The sequence below is a fragment of the Antennarius striatus genome, chromosome 3 (genome assembly GCF_040054535.1).
Source record: "Antennarius striatus isolate MH-2024 chromosome 3, ASM4005453v1, whole genome shotgun sequence".
NCBI lineage: Eukaryota > Metazoa > Chordata > Actinopteri > Lophiiformes > Antennariidae > Antennarius > Antennarius striatus.
Window position 1 is genome coordinate 7,786,473 of NC_090778.1, and position 19,869 is coordinate 7,806,341.

Genomic DNA, 19,869 nt, shown 5'->3' on the forward strand with positions numbered 1-19,869 from the left:
GAAATATTAGATGAACAGAACCCAATGTGATGTCATCATATTTTAAGACAGGAGCGTAACAAGTTTATCTAAATAAAAGCTTAAAGAAGAAGAGAGGTGCAATTATTTTACAAAGAGACACAGTTGCCTAATCTCTTCATGGCTTTGTGCGCAGCATAAAGACACACCCTGCTCCCACAGAGGAGGAATTCTCTCGTCTACGGTGTTGAAAGGAAGGTCTTTCCATGTGTGATGAAAGAGTTTTGTAATAAAGACGAGGGAAAAAATATCCTTTTTCTCTTTTGACAAATCATCCAATGCCATCAGGCTTTACTCTTCATTTTCTTTCTAGTTCACTGTAAATATTTTATGACAAACAAACAAACTCTCTGATGGTTGACTAAATTTTGATATATCTTTATACGTAGGTTGTTGCTCTGCTTTTCCTCCTTTACCAGACATATTGTATTTGACTGTTGAGTAAGATAAAGATACATGTAATAGTTACTATTGTCATATTTAATACACTGCCAGAAATCATTATAATGTAAAAATTTATATTTTTCCTTTCATTTTCATTATTGTGCTTTTAAACAATTCGATGCCACAGATACAGTACTATCTTTAGTTTCCTTTGAGTTTAGAAACTACATTTTTGCTTTGTTGTCATTTAAATGTCACAGGGTCAGACTGAGCTAACAGTAATGCAGACTTTCTGTAACTACTGATGATTTACAGCTCCTGGTTCACCGGGAGGTCTACTGAAGCTCCAGCTCAGAGGAGCCATACCTTCAGAGGAATGAGTGGAATGTTGGCCAACAGTTAAAACACATGACAAGACTTGTTGTAATAAATGAACTCACACATTCAAGGTTCAGCCCAGACTTTCACATTCAGTGAGGTCATTCACATGATTATGTACGACAGACAACAATCTGGTGTAAAACTTCCGGAAGACAAGAGGAAGTTCAAAAGTTTTGAATGAAACTTCAACGTTTTTTTTAATATATCACACTCCATGGAATATTTGCCATCGATAAACACCTAAATTTACTTAAATTAGACAATAAAACAAGAAGAATAATTTCTTAATGTTGCTACATGGAGGCAGATTACTGATTTAAAATCAAATAGGTCTGGAAAGTTTGTGAAACCATGCAAGTCTTCTTCTCCTTTCAGTTTTCTCTTCAGGGGTCGCCACAGCAAATTAGTTGCCTCCATTTAACCCTGTCTTCTGTATCCTCTTCTCTCACACCAACTAGCTTCATGTCCTCTTTCACTGCATCCATAAACCTCCTCTTTGGTCTTCCTCTAGGCCTCCTGCCCGGCAGTTCAAAACTCAGCATTTTTCTACCAATATATTCATTATCTCCTCTGGAGATGTGCGAACCATTTCAGTCTGGCCTCTCTGACTTTATCGCCAAAACTTCTAACATGTGCTGTCCCTTTGATGTACTCATTGCTGATCCTATCTGTGGCAGGATAGTGCCACACTCCCCACCGTGAGGGGCAGTGTGGCAGACAATTAGCTAGTGGTTCCGTATAAGTAGACCTGGTTGGACCCTTCTCCGTCCTTTCCGCTTCCTCTTCCTCCTTTACGGAGCCGACAGCTGGGCATGGCAGTATCTTGCGGTGAGCAGATTAAGTTGCAAAATAAGATAGGCATGCTTGCTCTCCTCGATTTATTCAGTGTATGGGCCCTGTGTTTACTCCGGTTTTGCCCCGTCCGGCAGTGTGGTGTTACTGGGACCTGGGCTGTCTCCCTTGGGCCGGTGTGCATGCGGTGCGCTTCTGAGGGTAAGACGCATAATTGTCTGCCTTTTTATATCAAGCTGCTGATGGTCTGTGTCGTGTTATAGATTATGGTTCTCTCCCACAACCACCTCTCCTAGTCTGGGCTGCGGGCTTCCTCCTCCTGCCGCGTGCAACACCTCAATCCTGCTCTCCGGTAGGATGTTTATTTGTAACTTTTGTTATTTTGTAATATCCTATATTCATTTTAATTAGGTTAATTTGTTTATTTTGGAGTGCGTGGCCGTCATTGCCGCTGTGAGCCTCACTACTGTTTTGGTTCTTGGTTCCTCGTTCTTCGTACTTCTTCCTGCGCCTGTGTGTCTGCTCCAGGGTTTGGCTCATCTAGAGGCTTCAATCACCATAATTCGGCGCTGATTCGGCCCATATCGGGCCAGGCCCCATTAACGGTGGTCAAGGCCGTATAATACGGCGTTCTCCGAAGTCCTCAACGTGAGCCAAGAGAGGGCGTCCCGACCCTCTCATTGATGCTGAGCCACTACCCCTGGAGGGTGGTTTTAATTGGAGTGGCAGGCTCTCCCAATTGCTTGAGTTTATTCATTTGTTATTTCTTTCATTGAATTATTATTGATAAGTTTGGTGGGTTATATTTGATTTATTGTTTAGTAATCTTTTCTTTCTCCTCTTTTTGGATAATTTGTTTGTTAGACAGTTTATTTTGGGTTTACTGATATTTAGTTATAGTGTGTGAGGGTTGACTTGATCTATTGTTTCTAATTGTGTTCTTTTTTTCTTTGACAGGTGCTGAGGGCCCAGAGCGGCAGCGGTTCCCCTGGTGGTGGTTCCTTATTCACGTTTTTGGTTTGCTGTGTCACGGGTGCAGTGTAGTTTTTTTGGGATCTCTCCCCTTTTTGTTACCGCTGTCGTGGTAAGCCCCAGCCCTGTCCCTTTTTGGTAATTCCTCATAACACTCATTATAATCATATTCGTAGTATTCATTTAGTCTGTCCTCATTTTAAAATAATTGTTTAATAAAAGTTTTTTTATAATCGGAAATCAGACTCTTGTCCTGTGGAATGTTCTCGAACCGTGTGCCTTGGACCAAATTGAAGCCTGTTCATCGGTAAATCTTCATATCCTGGGGTGAAAGCCCCCAGGTGGCGTTGTCGGCAACGGCTTCATACTTCTTGCCTCGCCACATATCCATCCTGGTAACTCCCAGAGAGAACCTCAGCATCTTCATCTCTGCTACCTCCAGCTCTGTCTCCTGTCTTTTCTTCAGTGACACTGTCTCTAGACCAAACATCGCTAGTCTCACCACAGTTTTGTACACCTTTCCTTTCATTTTAGCTGAAACTCTTCTATCACACATCACACCTGACACTTTTCTCCACCCATTCCATCCTGCCTGTACACGCTTCTTCACCTCTTTTCCACACTCTCCATTGCTCTGGACTCTTGACCCTGAGTACTTAAAATCCTCCACATTCTTGATCTGTTCTCCCTGTAACCTCACTCTTCCACTTGGGTCCCTCTTAATCACACAAATGCACTCTTACTTCGGCTAACATTCATTCCTCTCCTTTCCAGGACAAACCTCCACCTCTCTAGCTTCTCCTCCATCTGTTTCATGCTCTCACTACAGATCATAATGTCATCTGCAAACATCATGGTCCATGGAGATTCCTGTCTAACTTCGTCTGTCAGCCTATCCATCACCATAGCGAACAAGAAGGGGCTCAGAGCTGATCCTTAATACAGTCCCACCTCCACCTTGAACTCCTCTGTCACACCTCACCACTGTCTTACAGTCCTCATACATGTCCTGCACCGCTCTAACATACAGTACTTCTCTGCCACTCTAGACTTCCTCATACATTACCACTGTTCTTCTCTGGGAAACCTGTCATAAGCTTTTTCCAGATTAAAAAAACCACAATGCAGCCCCTTCTGGTCTTCTCTGTACTTCTCTATCAACATCTTCAAAGCAAATACTGCATCTGTAGTACTCTTTTTTGGCATGAAACCATACTCCAGCTCACAAATGCTCACTTCTGTCTTTAGTCTAACTTCAACTACTTTTCCCATAACTTCATTGTATGGCTCATCAGCTTTATTCCTTTGTAGTTGCCACAACTCTGCACATCTCCCTTGTTCTTAAAAATGGGCAGCAGTACAATTCTTCTCCATTCCTCGGGCATCTTCTCGCTATCTAAGATCCTGTTGAATAACCCAGTCAGAAACTCCGCTGCCACCTCTCCTAGACACTTCCATACTTCCACAGATATATCATCAAGACCGGCTGCCTTTCCACTCTTCAACCTCCAATGCCCTCCTCACCTCATCCTGACTAATCTTTGCTACTTCCTGGTCAACAACATTCACCTGTTCTAGTCTTTGTTGTCTCTCATGTTCCTCATTCATCAACGTTTCAAAGTACTCTTTCCATCTTCCCATCACACACCTGGCACCTGTCAGTACACGTCCATCCATATCCTTAATCACCCTAACCTGCTGCACTTCCTACCCATCTGTCTCTTAGTCTTTCCAACCTGTATAGATCAGTCTCTCCCTCCTTACTGTCCAAACTAGCATACAAGTCATCATAAGCCCCTTGTTTGACCTATCTACTCTCTTTCCAGATGACATGCCAAGTACTCTCCTACTTGTCTCCCTGATCACATTAGCTGTAGTTGTCCAGTCATCTGTAAGCACCTCCTGACCACCCAGAGTCTTACTTTGCAGTCACTGATCTCCTTCAGATTAGACAGTCTACATAAGATGTAGTCTACCTTTGTTCATTGTCCATGCAAGTACTGTACATAAATTTCAGTGCATAACCTAGCCTAGCACATGTGTACTCCAATACTTCATGACAATGAATAGCAGTTCTCAAAGGGTTAGAGTAATTCTATGACCACAAAAAGAGGAAAACATGTCAGGTATGTTTAGCCCTGACAGGTTATCTGTGGTTGTTTTCACAGGAAGGAAATGAAGAAGGACAGAATCAGCTTCCTTTGCTGTTTCACTCTAACGGTGCTTATGTTTTGATCCACAGGCGAATTTGATCTTAAAATGATTTGAAGTATTGGGTCAGTGTTGGTGTATGTGTGTGAAGACCATGTTTCTGCCCTTTAGCATTTGTTTTGTTTTAGTTAAGTCAAAAACACTACGTGGTTAGTTTTCACAAAAATTCTGTGATGTGAACTCCTGTCACCCATTGGGATGATCTTGCTTTGATGTAGTGTTTGGTCTCATTTGATGTGGAGGGATTCACTTTGCATTTATTTATTCTGTCAGCTAACATTTCTTCACTACTGGTGCTGGAACCATGGATGACCTGAATTGATATATATGCCAGGCTATTGTCCCTGCAGCTTGTGCCTCTGCGTCCTGTGCATTCAGCTGATTCAGTCAAACCAAATAAATGAAACTGTATGACGGCAGCCAGCTGGAATGTATCCAGATATATCTCCTCTGACCTCCAGTCCTGTTCCACTCCACTCATGTTTGCTTATATGATTCATAAAAGGGTTTGTGTTGACGGAGATAACAACCAGCGGCTGGGTCTCACATGGAGTTTCTGGCTCTTGATAGCTTGGAGAAAATGCCGGTCTCCTCCTCCTCCTCCATGCTGATTAATAGCCTATCTAGAGAAGCTGCAATGACTCAAAGGCTATTCTTAAACACAGACATTGTAGAAATCTGGGATTTTTTGGGAAAAAGTGGATTATGTAACATGAATTTCAGTGAATCTGAATGATTATTTTTCCTCCTGCTAGCTAACTTTATCCTGCAGAATGAACTCTAATTAAGCATTTTCTTTTCTCTCAGTAGGTTAAGCAGCCGGCTTCACACTTTACGAGATGAACACAAAGGCTTTAAGTCCTGTTTAACAGACAGTTGGAGAGAACATTGGTTGCTATTTTAATATTCTGTCTTTGTATTATGGGCAGAAACGGGGACACAAGCTGGCTCAGACTTCAGCCAGCTGGATGAAGTCCATCTGCTAAATAGTCTGATACTTCAAGTCATTCCAACATAACAGTCTGCAGGCTTTGGTGTCAAACTCAACGTGACATGACAGCAGCAGACTTTAAACTGACAGAGGAGAAACTGAATAAACTAAAACCCTCTGCTTGTCTTCGGAGACCAACAGGCCAGAGAAACAATTATTGCTCAAAAAAACTCAAATGCAGCTTATGAAGAATGTATGAAGAATGATGCTGTAGCATCAAGCTTCCAGAAATGAAGGGTACTGTGTGTTTTGACAAATGTCAAATAAATGCAAATCTGACATTCCCTTTCACTTTCATCAGTTTATTTTCCCTTTACTATTTAATGAGAAAACCTACAGTATATTAACTCAGACAAGAATAATATTTAACATTGTACTCCATTATATTCTTAACCAAGTTATTAATATAAAATATAGTCATCCCAAACAATCTTGGTTGGCTTTGGATTATGTAATCGCAGAGGCCATGTTACCTATTCTTGGTAAAATAGAGCTTCCATATCCTTGACTTGGTCACTGTCATGATGGAAAAACAAATGATGGTCCCACTGAGCACAAATGTGGCGGTATGTCACGAACAGTGTCACCAGCATATCCGTGTCTGTGTAAATTCATATTTCTGATGCCTTCACTAATTTATCAAAATGCAGAAAAAGCAAAAACAAAGAAAAACCTATGGATAAGTGGAAGTGTATCCAAATGTTTACCTGATACCCTTTAGCATTGTCAAATAACCTATTGACCTTTGGAATTTTAGGTACATTTTTTTTGGTGAAAGTCTTGATGTCAGTGAATGCCAGTGCATTTCCGTCCCCTCTTTGAGTGAATGAGTAAGCCCGGCTCCTGGGGTATATGTTTATTGTGAGGAGGGGGCAGGAGAGCCACAGTCAATGGAGTCAAGGAGTTTCCATCACGTTCTTAGGGATCAGAGTGACTGACGCGAGACCGTCAGCAGAGCTTTGAGAGCTTTGCTAAGAGGTTGAGTGTGAGGAGTAAACTGATGATGAAACGGAAGAGTCGTGACGCAGATGTTTACAGTCTGGGGAGGACAAAGCGGTTTTCCCACCCACATTTGGAAGTTTAAACGAAGGTCTGGACGCTGAGAGGAAGCTGGCTCATGCTGCAGTTGGTGGACATTATCAGTTACTTGACTTTTTCTGCTGTCAGTTGCCATCCTGCAGGAGATCCATGATGTCAGTGTTATTGTTGCATTTTTCCTAACTTTATGGTTAAATCTAGTCCTTTATACATCAAAGGGGAATTAGCTCTTTCCTGTCCAGCATATTCTGGAGTAAATTATTTTTAGCTGCAATTAAATAATGGCACCATTCAGTTAAAATCAGATAATTGCAGCCTTTCATCTATTCAATCTGCATTGACTGTGTGGGAGGAAGTTTTCCTTTAGCCTCAATGGCTTTCTTGAGGACAGACATGACACAGACTTTCTCAACTCATTAGGAATGTGTTCCCTCTTGTTGATCACAAACGTCTGCAGGTTAACCTTGACTTACAGGGGAACAACTTGGGCTAACAAGTGAACACACACAACAGTGGAAGAAATGCTTCCCACTACCACTAAAGCAAAAAGAAGTAATGTAGTGTACAAATGACACTATACAAATATAATTAAGAATGTGTTGATATCTGTGCACTTTAAGTACTTATCTTAGAAGATGGTCCATTCAAAAAATGGACAGTTAATCTATCAGAGAAAGACAGGAGGAGAAGAAAAATGAGGACTTTCACTGTGAACAATGAAATATGTCTATGTGTGATCTGAATGTTCAGATCCAAACAATGAGTTCCATCCATCCACTACTTAATTTAAATGAGGCTTTTCCATGGTTGTTTTGCAAGAAATAAATCAACTAACACGCTGCTGGTATATGGTTTTTACATCATATATGGTTTTAGTCCACCAAATATTTTTGCAACCGTTGCAGATGGAAAGATGAAACCAAAAGCACATTACTCCATTTCTCCATTTGTTTTAAAACAAATGGAGAAAACACAAAGCTAAGTAAAAATACATATTTTCCCAATACACCTCATTTCATAGAAGACTGTTGCAATGAACAGAGGCTGGTTACAACAGTATGTGAAGTACGTGCAATATCCGTGAATTTCCTCTGCTGCTGGTGTAACTGTTAATTCTATTTATAACCTCTGCTTTCTCATACTCTGTTTTAACAAACACACACACACACACACACACACACACACACACACACACACACACACACACACACACACACACACACACACACACGCACACATGCACGTAAATGGAGCTTGGTTTATTGTAATTGAACTGGCTGTTGATCTTCTTGCTTTATGCTGAGACGCTGCCCAAAGGCTCTGTAGGATGAAGAAAAAAAGCAGAAAAACTGTAATAATCAATGTTCACGGTATCTTCTTCACAAACCTGATTTTTTATCCTGAATGGCTTCTGGTGTCCCTCCAGTGGGAGGTGGGGTTATTGTTAGAGTGTATGAGTGAACATGAATGTTGCAGCCTGAGTCCTTCTATGGACAGTTCGATTCAGCCACACACTGAAGTAGATGGGGGTCACAAGCAAACTGATTTTCGTTAAACTCCAGACAGAGCTCTTCTTTGTCCACTCTGTACATCCTTATCAGGTGCAATGAAACACACTTTATTAAGTAAATAGAAAATGACAAAATCCACATTGTACACTCATTATATCCTGATAATGTAGCCACAAGAGGACACAAACCAGTGTCTTATTGTGCCGGTCCCAAGCCCGGATAAATACAGAGGGTTACGTCAGGAAGGGCATCCGGAGTAAAACTTTTGCCAAATCAAAGATGCGAATCAAACCTACGACTTCCATATCAGATCGGTCGAGGCCTGGGTTAACAACGACTGCCATCGGTGCTGTTGACCTAGAGGGTGCCGGTGGAAATTGGACTACTGTCGGTCGAAGAAGGAGAGGAGGAAAGTGTGTTCGAAGGGAGAGAGAGAAGAGGAACACCAAGAGTATAGGACTGAGAGTAGGGACATTGAATGTTGGAACTATGACAGGAAAAGGTAGAGAGTTGGTTGACATGATAAAGAGAAGGAAGATAGACATACTGTGTGTCCAGGAAACCAGGTGGAAAGGTAGCAAGGCTAGAAGTTAGGAGCAGGGTTCAGGGTTCAGTCATTTTATGACTGTGTGTGTGTGTGTGTGTGTGTGTGTGTGTGTGTGTGTGTGTGAGTGTGTGTGTTTGCGTGCGTGCGTGCATGTGTGTTGTTAGACGGACACAAAAGCCCTGTGTACTGTCAGCAAAAGATACTAGAGTGGTTACGCACACTGTGAGGGAGACTCTGTCAACACTGATGAGTGTGAGAAATCACAGAGAGGAAGTGATGTCACACGTGGGATGATGTGGCTTCAAGGCAGCGTAATGAAAAAGAGCAGCGCCCCTTGCTGGATATTTTTGAAGATGGCCAAATGGAATGAGATCAGGTTCCCTCTTCCTTCACTAACAACCCCACTGACATTAGCGTGAGGCTCTGCAGCCCCCTGCTGTGTGGAACCTGCAACCACACAGTCTTAAATACCATTTTCAAACTACTAATGAAAGAAATATTTTTTCTCTAGACTAACCAGTAATTCATCTTTGTGTCTGATCTATATTTTTGAACAGATCTGTGTCAACAGATCAGTGATCAAAAGAAACATGCTTCATCCCTCCATTTTCTTGTAGACAAGTAGCTGTCTAGAGCTGATTATTCGCCTTGTGGGTCACGATTCTTCTGGATTCTATCTCACCTGGCTATGTTGGGAGGTGGGGTACTCCCTGGATGAGATGCCAGCTCATCTCATGGCCACACGAAAGTTTGAGTTTTTGCCTCAACAGCTACTCAAGCTGCAGTACGCCTGGCCTGCCTGTACCTGTCAGCTGCCTCCAGAGTCCTACAATTCAACAAAATTTGATAGGACTCCTTCTTCACCTTGACAGCATCCCTTACTTCCGGTGTCCACCACCTGGTTCAGGGGTTACCATCGCGACAGGCACCAGAGACCTTGCGACCACTGGTCTGAGCAAGCCGCTTCAACAATGGGGGTGGAGAACATGGTCCACTCTGACTCAATGTCCCCAGCCTCCTGCGGGATCTGGGAGAAGCTCTCCCGGAGGTGGGAGTTGAAGACCTCACTGACAGAGAGTTCTGCCAGAGGTTCCCAAGAGACTCTCAAAACACGTTTGGGCCTGGCGACTCTGTCCAGCCTTCTGCTCTGCCAGTGGATCCAGCTCACCACCAGGTGGTGATCAGCTGACAGCTCTGCACCTCTCTTCACCCGAGTGCCCAACACATGCGGTCGGAGGCAGCGTTCTCGTTTGCGTGTGTCCTTGACGCACATTTTTTGACAGGGACACACAATCATCAGATAACGTGCGTCCCTGGGACGCTAGCTATAATATACTTACAATAAAAAAATAGATGCTACCTTTTTCCATGATATGCTATTGCAGATGACATTGTGATCTGCAGTGACAGCAGGGAACAGGTGGAGGAGAAGCCCAGAGAGGTGGAGGTTTGTCCTGGAAAGGAGAGGAATGAAGGTTGGCCGCAGTAAGACAGAATACATGTGTGTGAATGAGAGGGACCCAAGTGGAAGAGTGAGGTTACAGGGAGAAGAGATCAAGCTGAAGGATTTTAAGTACTTAGGGTCAACAGTCAAGAGCAATGGAGAGTGTGGAAAAGACGTGAAGAAATACAATTTAAAAATTAGTGCATTATATCAGGAAGTTTGCAAAAGTGAGTTGATCATCAACTAAAGTGCATTGGACATTTTTGTGACACCAGATTTTCCTAAAATTATTTAGGTCTTTTGTCATTTTATAGAAACCAAATTCTAGTTTTAAGCGACATCTGATGTTACAGCAAAAAAACAGTAGCTGCTTCTTGAACAGTATTGTTTTCAATTCTCCTCTTCCTGTTCACATAAATTGCGAGTTTTGCCTCTCCAGAGATAACATTTAAAAGCTGCCACTTTCTTTAATTCGATTTATTGTACCCAGCACTGTAGATGAATTTCCTGATACAAAAATTTTCACTGAACAGATTAAAAACATTCGTTAGAAGATTGAAGAGCACTGCAAGTCTCCCACACTCACTAAAAGCATGAAAGACTGTCTCACGAAGGGGACAGAAGGGACACTGGCTGGACACAGCAGGGTTAAAAACAGATATAAAAGCATTGGAACCGATGGCACCATGTAAAATCCTCCACTGGAGGTCGGCTGTTTTTTTTTTTGAGGGGAGGTTTGTATAGAACTCTCCACTGTGGGTCAGGTCCATTTCCCGTCATCCTGTTGGCCCAGGTAGTGGTTGCTCTGTCACACGGATCTTTCTTGTTGATTACTTTTACACAGTGTCTGTACAGTATTTTTTTGTTGGCCGTGTGCAGGTTGATTTCTTGTTCAACTCCGAGGAGAGGACCCTCCAGTTCTCCAAACAGGGGACTGATGTGGACCTCAGGGAAAGGATCTTTGCTGTCCGGCACAGTCCCTGTACTATAGTCCAGGAGGAGGCTTCTCTCCTTCCCGGAGAGTCTTTGCCTCCACAGTTGTAGCACCTTCTGAGCCACCCTGGTGGACTGGATGTTCAGCAGGGAGCTCACAGCCTGGGCATCCACCAACGCTGGCCCGGCGTTGTCCACCAGCTGCTGGAGGGTCATGGTCCTGGTTCTGCAAAGCGCTGCAGACAGCCCAGGTGTGGCTCCACTGCAGACATCCAGCCTGGCTCCATGCAATAGTAGTTCCTTCAGCAACCAGAACAGAGAGTCACAGCTTTTTCCTGGGCTGCTTTTTAATAGGGCCCATGACTTATCAAATCAAACTTCATTTATATAGCACTTTTCATGCATAAAAAATGCAACTCAAAGTGTTTCACAAGATAAAACGTCATAAAATAATGAAACATACAACAATAAAAAGTGACACATATAGCCCCCCCGCCCCCATTCACACACACACACACACACACACACACACACACACACACACACACACACACACACACACACACACACACACACACACACACACACACACACACACACAAACATCTGCACACACGCCTACAGTCACACATACAGTAAGCAGACTGTTAACATGGCTTGACACCGAGGATCCAGGTGAGGAGAAGCCACCCATGGGGGGCCGTCCACACCGAGAGGCACCACAGTCTGCAGCCACAGGAAGCACCACCACAGAGACCCCCCCCTCAACCCCTACAGACCAGGGCAGACACCACACCAACTGCCCGGGCCCGAGGGATACCCAGGGGGACGCCCCCGTGGGCAGACCAGACACAACTCCCAGTGTGGAGGGCCCCCAAGAGGAAACAGTGGAGCTAAAAACTAAAAGATTAAGACAGTGGAATAAAAACAGACAATAATGATAAATTGTATAAAAATGTTGTGCTGGCCTGAGAGAGAAACGGGCGGACTCTGGCTATATTCTTAAGATGGTAAAAACCTTTGTAATCTTTGTAATATTTTTTATGTGTGGAATAAAAGTGCAGTCGAACCCAGCCGGTTCAACACGCAGGTTCGGTCCCAGTGGCTGGACGCCAGCCTGTTCCTGCACCCCATCTGGAGTCTGCTCCTGTTCCTGCGCTCCAGCTGGAGTCTGCTCCTGTTCCTGCACCCCAGCTGGAGTCTGCTCCTGTTCCTGCGCCCCAGCTCGAGTCTGCTCCTGTTCCTGCGCCCCAGCTCGAGTCTGCTCCTGTTCATGCGCCCCAGCTCGAGTCTGCTCCTGTTCCTGCGCCCCAGCTCGAGTCTGCTCCTGTTCCTGCACGTCCGCCCGATTCTGCTCCTGCTCCTGCACGTCCGTCCGAGTCTGCTCCTGCACGCCCGCCCGAGTCTGCTCCTGCTTCTGCTCCAGCGCGCCCGCCCGAGTCTGCTCCTGCATGCCCGCCCGCCCGAGTCTGCTCCTGCATGCCCGCCCGCCCGCCCGACTCTGCTCCTGCATGCCCGCCCGCCCCAGTCTGCTCCTGCTCCTGCACGTCCGCCCGAGTCTGCTCCTGCACGTCCGCCCGAGTCTACTCCTGCTCCTGCACGTCCGCCAGAGTCTGCTCCTGCTCCTGCACGTCCGCCCGAGTCTGCTCCTGCACGTCCGCCCGAGTCTGCTCCTGCACGTCCGCCCGAGTCTGCTCCTGCTACTGCACGCCCACTCGAGTCTGATCCTGATGCTGCACGCCTGCCCGAATCTTCTTCTGCTCCTGCACGCCCGCCCGAGTCTGCTTCTGCTCCTGCACGCCCGCCCGAATCTGCTCCTGCACGCCCGCCCGAATCTGGCCTGTTTCTGCTCCTGCACGCCCGCCCGAGTCTGATCCTGCTCCTGTACGCCCGCCCGAGTCTGATCCTGCTCCTGCACGCCTGCTCGAATCTGCCCCTGCTCCTGCACTCCCGCCCGAGTCTGATACTGCTTCTGCTCCTGCGCGCCCGCCCGAGTCTGCTTCTGCTCCTGGGTGCCGGCCCGAGTCTGATCCTGCTCCTGCGCGCCCGCCCGAGTCTGCTTCGGCTCCTGCGCGCCTGCCCGAGTCTGCTTCTGCTCCTGCGCACCCGCCTGAGTCTGCTTCTGCTTCTGCTCCTGCACGCCCGCCCGAGTCTGCTTCTGCTCCTGCGCGCCCGCCCGAGTCTGCTTCTGATCCTGTGCACCCGCCCGAGTCTGCTTGGGTGGGCAGACTCGGGCGGGCGAGTGGCCCCTGCTCCTGCGCCCCAGCTCGAGTCTGCCCCTGTTCCTGCGCCCAAGCTCGAGTCTGCTCCTGTTCCTGCGCTCCAGCTCGAGTCTGCTCCTGTTCCTGCACCCCAGCTGGAGTCTGGCCCTGCTCCTGCGCTCCAGCTCGAGTCTTCCCCTGTTCCTGCGCCCCAGCTCGAATCTGCCCCTGTTCCTGCGCCCCAGCTCGAGTCTGCTCCTGTTCCTGCGCCCCAGCTCGAGTCTGCTCCTGTTCCTGCGCCCCAGCTCGAGTCTGCTCCTGTTCCTGCGCCCCAGCTCGAGTCTGCTCCCGTTCCTGTGTCCCAGCTGGAGTCTGCTCCTGTTCCTGCGCCCCAGCTCGAGTCTGCTCCTGTTCCTGCGCCCCAGCTCGAGTCTGCTTCTGCTCCTGCACGCCCGCTCAAGTCTGCTTCTGCTCCCTTACACCCGCCCGAGTCTGCTTCTGCTCCTGCACCCCAGTCCGAGTCTGCTCCTGCACGCCCACCCGAGTCTGCTCCTGCACGCCCGCCCGAGTCTGCTCCTCTTCCTGCACGCCAGCCCGAATCTGCTCCTGCTCCTGAGCACCCGCCCGAGTCTGCTCCTGCACGCCCGCCCGAGTCTGCTCCTGCTTCTGCTCCTGCGCGCCCGCCCGAGTCTGCTCCTGCTTCTCCTCCTGCGCGCCCGCCCGAGTCTGCTCCTGCACGCCCACCCACCCGAGTCTGCTTCTGCTCCTGCACGCCCGCTCAAGTCTGCTTCTGCTCCCTTACACCCGCCCGAGTCTGCTTCTGCTCCTGCACCCCAGTCCGAGTCTGCTCCTGCTCCTGCACCCCAGTCCGAGTCTGCTCCTGTTCCTGCGCCCCAGTTCGAGTCTGCCCCTGTTCCTGCACGTCCGTCCGAGTCTGCTCCTGCTCCTGCACGTCCGCCCGAGTCTGCTCCTGCTCCTGCACGTCCGCCCGAGTCTGCTCCTGCTTCTGCTCCTGCACGCCCGCTCAAGTCTGCTACTGCTCCCTTACACCCGCCCGAGTCTGCTTCTGCTCCTGCACCCCAGTCCGAGTCTGCTCCTGCTCCTGCACCCCAGTCCGAGTCTGCCCCTGCTCCTGCACTCCCGCCCGAGTCTGATACTGCTTCTTCTCCTGCGCGCCCGCCCGAGTATGCTTCTGCTCCTAAGCGCCCGCCCGAGTCTGCTTCTCCTCCTGCACCCCAGTCCGAGTCTGCTCCTGCTCCTGCACCCCAGTCCGAGTCTGATCCTGCTCCTGCGCGCCCACCCGAGTCTGCTTCGGCTCCTGCGCGCCCGCCCGAGTCTGCTTCTGCTCCTGCGCGCCCGCCTGAGTCTGCTTCTGCTCCTGCGCGCCCGCCCGAGTCTGCTTCTGATCCTGCGCGCCCGCCCGAGTCTGCTCGGGTGGGCAGACTCGGGCGGACGAGTGGCCCCTGTTCCTGCGATCCAGCTCGAGTCTGCCCCTGTTCCTGCGCCCAAGCTCGAGTCTTTTCCTGTTCCTGCGCTCCAGCTCGAGTCTGCTCCTGTTCCTGCGCCCCAGCTGGAGTCTGCTCCCGTTCCTGGGCCCCAGCTCCAGTCTGCCCCTGTTCCTGCACTCCAGCTCGAGTCTTCCCCTGTTCCTGCGCCCCAGCTCGAGTCTGCTCCTGTTCCTGCGCCCCAGCTCGAGTCTGCTCCTGTTCCTGCGCCCCAGCTCGAGTCTGCTCCTGTTCCTGCGCCCCAGCTTGAGTCTGCTCCTGTTCCTGCGCCCCAGCTCGAGTCTGCTCCTGTTCCTGCGCCCCAGCTCGAGTCTGCTCCCGTTCCTGCACGTCCGTCCGAGTCTGCTCCTGCTCCTGCACGTCCGCCCGAGTCTGCTCCTGCACGTCCGCCCGAGTCTGCTTCTGCTCCTGCACCCCAGTCCGAATCTGCTCCTGCTCCTGAGCACCCGCCCGAGTCTGCTCCTGCACGCCCGCCCGAGTCTGCTCCTGCTTCTGCTCCTGCGCGCCCGCCCGAGTCTGCTCCTGCTTCTGCTCCTGCGCGCCCGCCCGAGTCTGCTCCTGCACGCCCACCCACCCGAGTCTGCTTCTGCTCCTGCACGCCCGCTCAAGTCTGCTTCTGCTCCCTTACACCCGCCCGAGTCTGCTTCTGCTCCTGCACCCCAGTCCGAGTCTGCTCCTGCTCCTGCACCCCAGTCCGAGTCTGCTCCTGTTCCTGCGCCCCAGTTCGAGTCTGCCCCTGTTCCTGCACGTCCGTCCGAGTCTGCTCCTGCTCCTGCACGTCCGCCCGAGTCTGCTCCTGCTCCTGCACGTCCGCCCGAGTCTGCTCCTGCTTCTGCTCCTGCACGCCCGCTCAAGTCTGCTACTGCTCCCTTACACCCGCCCGAGTCTGCTTCTGCTCCTGCACCCCAGTCCGAGTCTGCTCCTGCTCCTGCACCCCAGTCCGAGTCTGCCCCTGCTCCTGCACTCCCGCCCGAGTCTGATACTGCTTCTGCTCCTGCGCGCCCGCCCGAGTATGCTTCTGCTCCTAAGCGCCCGCCCGAGTCTGCTTCTCCTCCTGCACCCCAGTCCGAGTCTGCTCCTGCTCCTGCACCCCAGTCCGAGTCTGATCCTGCTCCTGCGCGCCCACCCGAGTCTGCTTCGGCTCCTGCGCGCCCGCCCGAGTCTGCTTTTGCTCCTGCGCGCCCGCCCGAGTCTGCTCCTGCACGCCCACCCACCCGAGTCTGCTTCTGCTCCTGCACGCCCGCTCAAGTCTGCTTCTGCTCCCTTACACCCGCCCGAGTCTGCTTCTGCTCCTGCACCCCAGTCCGAGTCTGCTCCTGCTCCTGCACCCCAGTCCGAGTCTGCTCCTGTTCCTGCGCCCCAGTTCGAGTCTGCCCCTGTTCCTGCACGTCCGTCCGAGTCTGCTCCTGCTCCTGCACGTCCGCCCGAGTCTGCTCCTGCTCCTGCACGTCCGCCCGAGTCTGCTCCTGCTTCTGCTCCTGCACGCCCGCTCAAGTCTGCTACTGCTCCCTTACACCCGCCCGAGTCTGCTTCTGCTCCTGCACCCCAGTCCGAGTCTGCTCCTGCTCCTGCACCCCAGTCCGAGTCTGCCCCTGCTCCTGCACTCCCGCCCGAGTCTGATACTGCTTCTGCTCCTGCGCGCCCGCCCGAGTATGCTTCTGCTCCTAAGCGCCCGCCCGAGTCTGCTTCTCCTCCTGCACCCCAGTCCGAGTCTGCTCCTGCTCCTGCACCCCAGTCCGAGTCTTATCCTGCTCCTGCGCGCCCACCCGAGTCTGCTTCGGCTCCTGCGCGCCCGCCCGAGTCTGCTTCTGCTCCTGCGCGCCCGCCTGAGTCTGCTTCTGCGCGCCCGCCCGAGTCTGCTTCTGCTCCTGCGCGCCCGCCCGAGTCTGCTTCTGATCCTGCGCGCCCGCCCGAGTCTGCTCGGGTGGGCAGACTCGGGCGGACGAGTGGCCCCTGTTCCTGCGATCCAGCTCGAGTCTGCCCCTGTTCCTGCGCCCAAGCTCGAGTCTTTTCCTGTTCCTGCGCTCCAGCTCGAGTCTGCTCCTGTTCCTGCGCCCCAGCTGGAGTCTGCTCCCGTTCCTGGGCCCCAGCTCCAGTCTGCCCCTGTTCCTGCACTCCAGCTCGAGTCTTCCCCTGTTCCTGCGCCCCAGCTCGAGTCTGCTCCTGTTCCTGCGCCCCAGCTCGAGTCTGCTCCTGTTCCTGCGCCCCAGCTCGAGTCTGCTCCTGTTCCTGCGCCCCAGCTCGAGTCTGCTCCTGTTCCTGCGCCCCAGCTCGAGTCTGCTCCTGTTCCTGCGCCCCAGCTCGAGTCTGCTCCTGCTCCTGCACGTCCGCCCGAGTCTGCTCCTGCTCCTGCACGTCCGCCCGAGTCTGCTTCTGCTCCTGCACCCCAGTCCGAGTCTGCTCCTGCTCCTGCACCCCAGTCCGAGTCTGCTCCTGCTCCTGCACCCCAGTCCGAGTCTGATCCTGCTCCTGCGCGCCCACCCGAGTCTGCTTCGGCTCCTGCGCGCCCGCCCGAGTCTGCTTCTGCTCCTGCGCGCCCGCCTGAGTCTGCTTCTGCGTGCCCGCCCGAGTCTGCTTCTTCTCCTGCGCGCCCGCCCGAGTCTGCTTCTGATCCTGCGCGCCCGCTCGAGTCTGCTCGGGTGGGCAGACTCGGGCGGGCGAGTGGCCCCTGTTCCTGCGCCCCAGTCCGAGTCTGCCCCTGTTCCTGCGCCCAAGCTCGAGTCTCCTCCTGTTCCTGCGCTCCAGCTCGAGTTCGTTCCTGTTCCTGCGCCCCAGCTGGAGTCTGCTCCTGTTCCTGGGCCCCAGCTCGAGTCTGCCCCTGTTCCTGCACTCCAGCTCGAGTCTTCCCCTGTTCCTGCGCCCCAGCTCGAGTCTGCTCCTGTTCCTGCGCCCCAGCTCGAGTCTGCTCCTGTTCCTGCGCCCCAGCTCGAGTCTGCTCCTGTTCCTGCGCCCCAGCTCGAGTCTGCTCCTGTTCTTGCGCCCCAGCTCGAGTCTGCTCCTGTTCCTGCACGTCTGACCGAGTCTGCTCCTGCTCCTGCACGTCCGCCCGAGTCTGCTCCTGCTCCTGCACGTCCGCCCGAGTCTGCTCCTGCTTCTGCTCCTGCACGCCCGCTCAAGTCTGCTTCTGCTCCCTTACACCCGCCCGAGTCTGCTTCTGCTCCTGCACCCCAGTCCGAGTCTGTTCCTGCTCCTGCACCCCAGTCCGAGTCTGCTCCTGCTCCTGCATCCCAGTCCGAGTCTGCTCCTGCTCCTGCATCCCAGTCCGAGTCTGCTCCTGCTCCTGCACCCCAGTCCGAGTCTGCTCCTGCACGCCCGCCCACCCTCCTGCTCGAGGCTGTTCCTGGTCTTTCATCCCAGCCCCAGTTTGATCCTGCAACTGTTACTGACCCTACCTGGGAACAAAAAGTGAATTTCAAACTGGCCTACAGAGCAACAAATTTCAATGCATCAAACTAAGGGATCAGGCCATTGCAGTACAACGTCAAAAATGTCACGTGAGACAATTCACAGAAAATTTGTGGAAAAAATCTGTAAATCTTGTAAGACTGGTGCACGGTGAAAACAGACATTCTGGCAAACAGAAAATGAATGAAAGTGCATAAATACTAAATAACTTGAGTGGATAACAAACGTCCCAGCTATCTTGGGGCGTGAGGCAGGGGAAACTCCAGGCACGACGACAGTGCATCAAGGAGAAAATCCAAATTTTTTCTGTACATGTTTACAAAAAATATTTAATACTAGGACTTTGTCTACAAAAGTATCCCAGAATTAAATGACTTATGGGCAAACATCTATGTACATGAACATTTCATCTAAAAGCAATGATTAAACCCTTACAGCAAAATAATGTGACTTTGTTAGTAAAAGGTTTAAATAAAGGCCGCTGCTCATAACTTTTAAGTGGCCTTGACATGGTTACCTTTGTTTTGTGTTTTTTATTTTTTAACCCCAAAATGAATGATACAAAATAATACATGAACTCATCCCTTAGTTAGCAAAATAAATAATAAATAATAACTATATAAACATCTAAAATTCTATTATTAACTTGCATTTGCAACACACCCACACATTTATACTTTAATCACTTTTTAAACTGTAAACTGTTTACTTTTGAATCAATGAAATAACTCAATCATTTATTGCAGCTATGTAGTGCAAAAGTTATCCATCAATTAGGTTGTAAATGGATTCATTTGTTGTTGTTTTTTACTCAATACAAATCGTCTTAATCTAAATTTGCCTTTCAAATGTGGTTTATTATCATAAAATGGATACAGCTATCCTCTCAGCACTGGTCCTTTATGCTCTGGAACATTATTATTATTATTATTATTACTACTACTATTTTTATGATTATTTTATCCCACTTCAAAGTGGTGATGTATTGTAATTGCCAGTGTTTGTGTGTTTGTTCGTTCTTGTCTGTTCGTTAGTCCGCCAAATATCTTCGCAACCGTTGTAGATGAAACCAAAAGCACATTACTCGGGCGGCAAAGGGGATGAAAATGAGATGATGACCTTGACCTTGAGAAAACTAGGTCAAGGTCAAATTTAAACTTTTGTACTCTCAAGAACCTGACAAGATAGAAAGTCAAGGGAGAAGGCCAGTGTGAGTAAGACCACAGATCAAAGATACTGCTTTGATCAATGACAGTAGGTCAGAGCACTAGCTTTGATCTTTGACCTATGAAAGTAGGTCAGGGTAAAATTTAGAATTCAGGCGTGTTGCGGGATTTTGCAGTCTATGACTGCCTTGGTTGTATTATTATTATTGTTGTTGTAGTTGTAGAGATGATGACTGTGGTACCTGAGGTGGCTCTTCCCTCTGTAGATCCTCCTTGGGGCTCTACTGTTGAATTCCTTAAAGTTCTCATATGTCGGACAGAAGGGGGCTCACGTTGCCTTCCTCCTCCTCCTCTTCCTCCTCCTCCTCCT

At 49.9% G+C, this 19,869-nt stretch overlaps 1 long non-coding RNA gene across 1 annotated transcript; it reads left to right on the plus strand.

Moving 5' to 3' along the window:
* Positions 1–1,482: 1,482 nt before the first annotated feature.
* On the plus strand, positions 1,483–2,735 carry LOC137593117 (uncharacterized). Its single transcript, XR_011035078.1, has 4 exons — positions 1,483–1,611; positions 1,713–1,776; positions 1,839–1,927; positions 2,533–2,735. It is a non-coding gene; the product is annotated as an uncharacterized lncRNA (long non-coding RNA).
* The last annotated feature ends 17,134 nt before the right edge of the window (positions 2,736–19,869 follow it).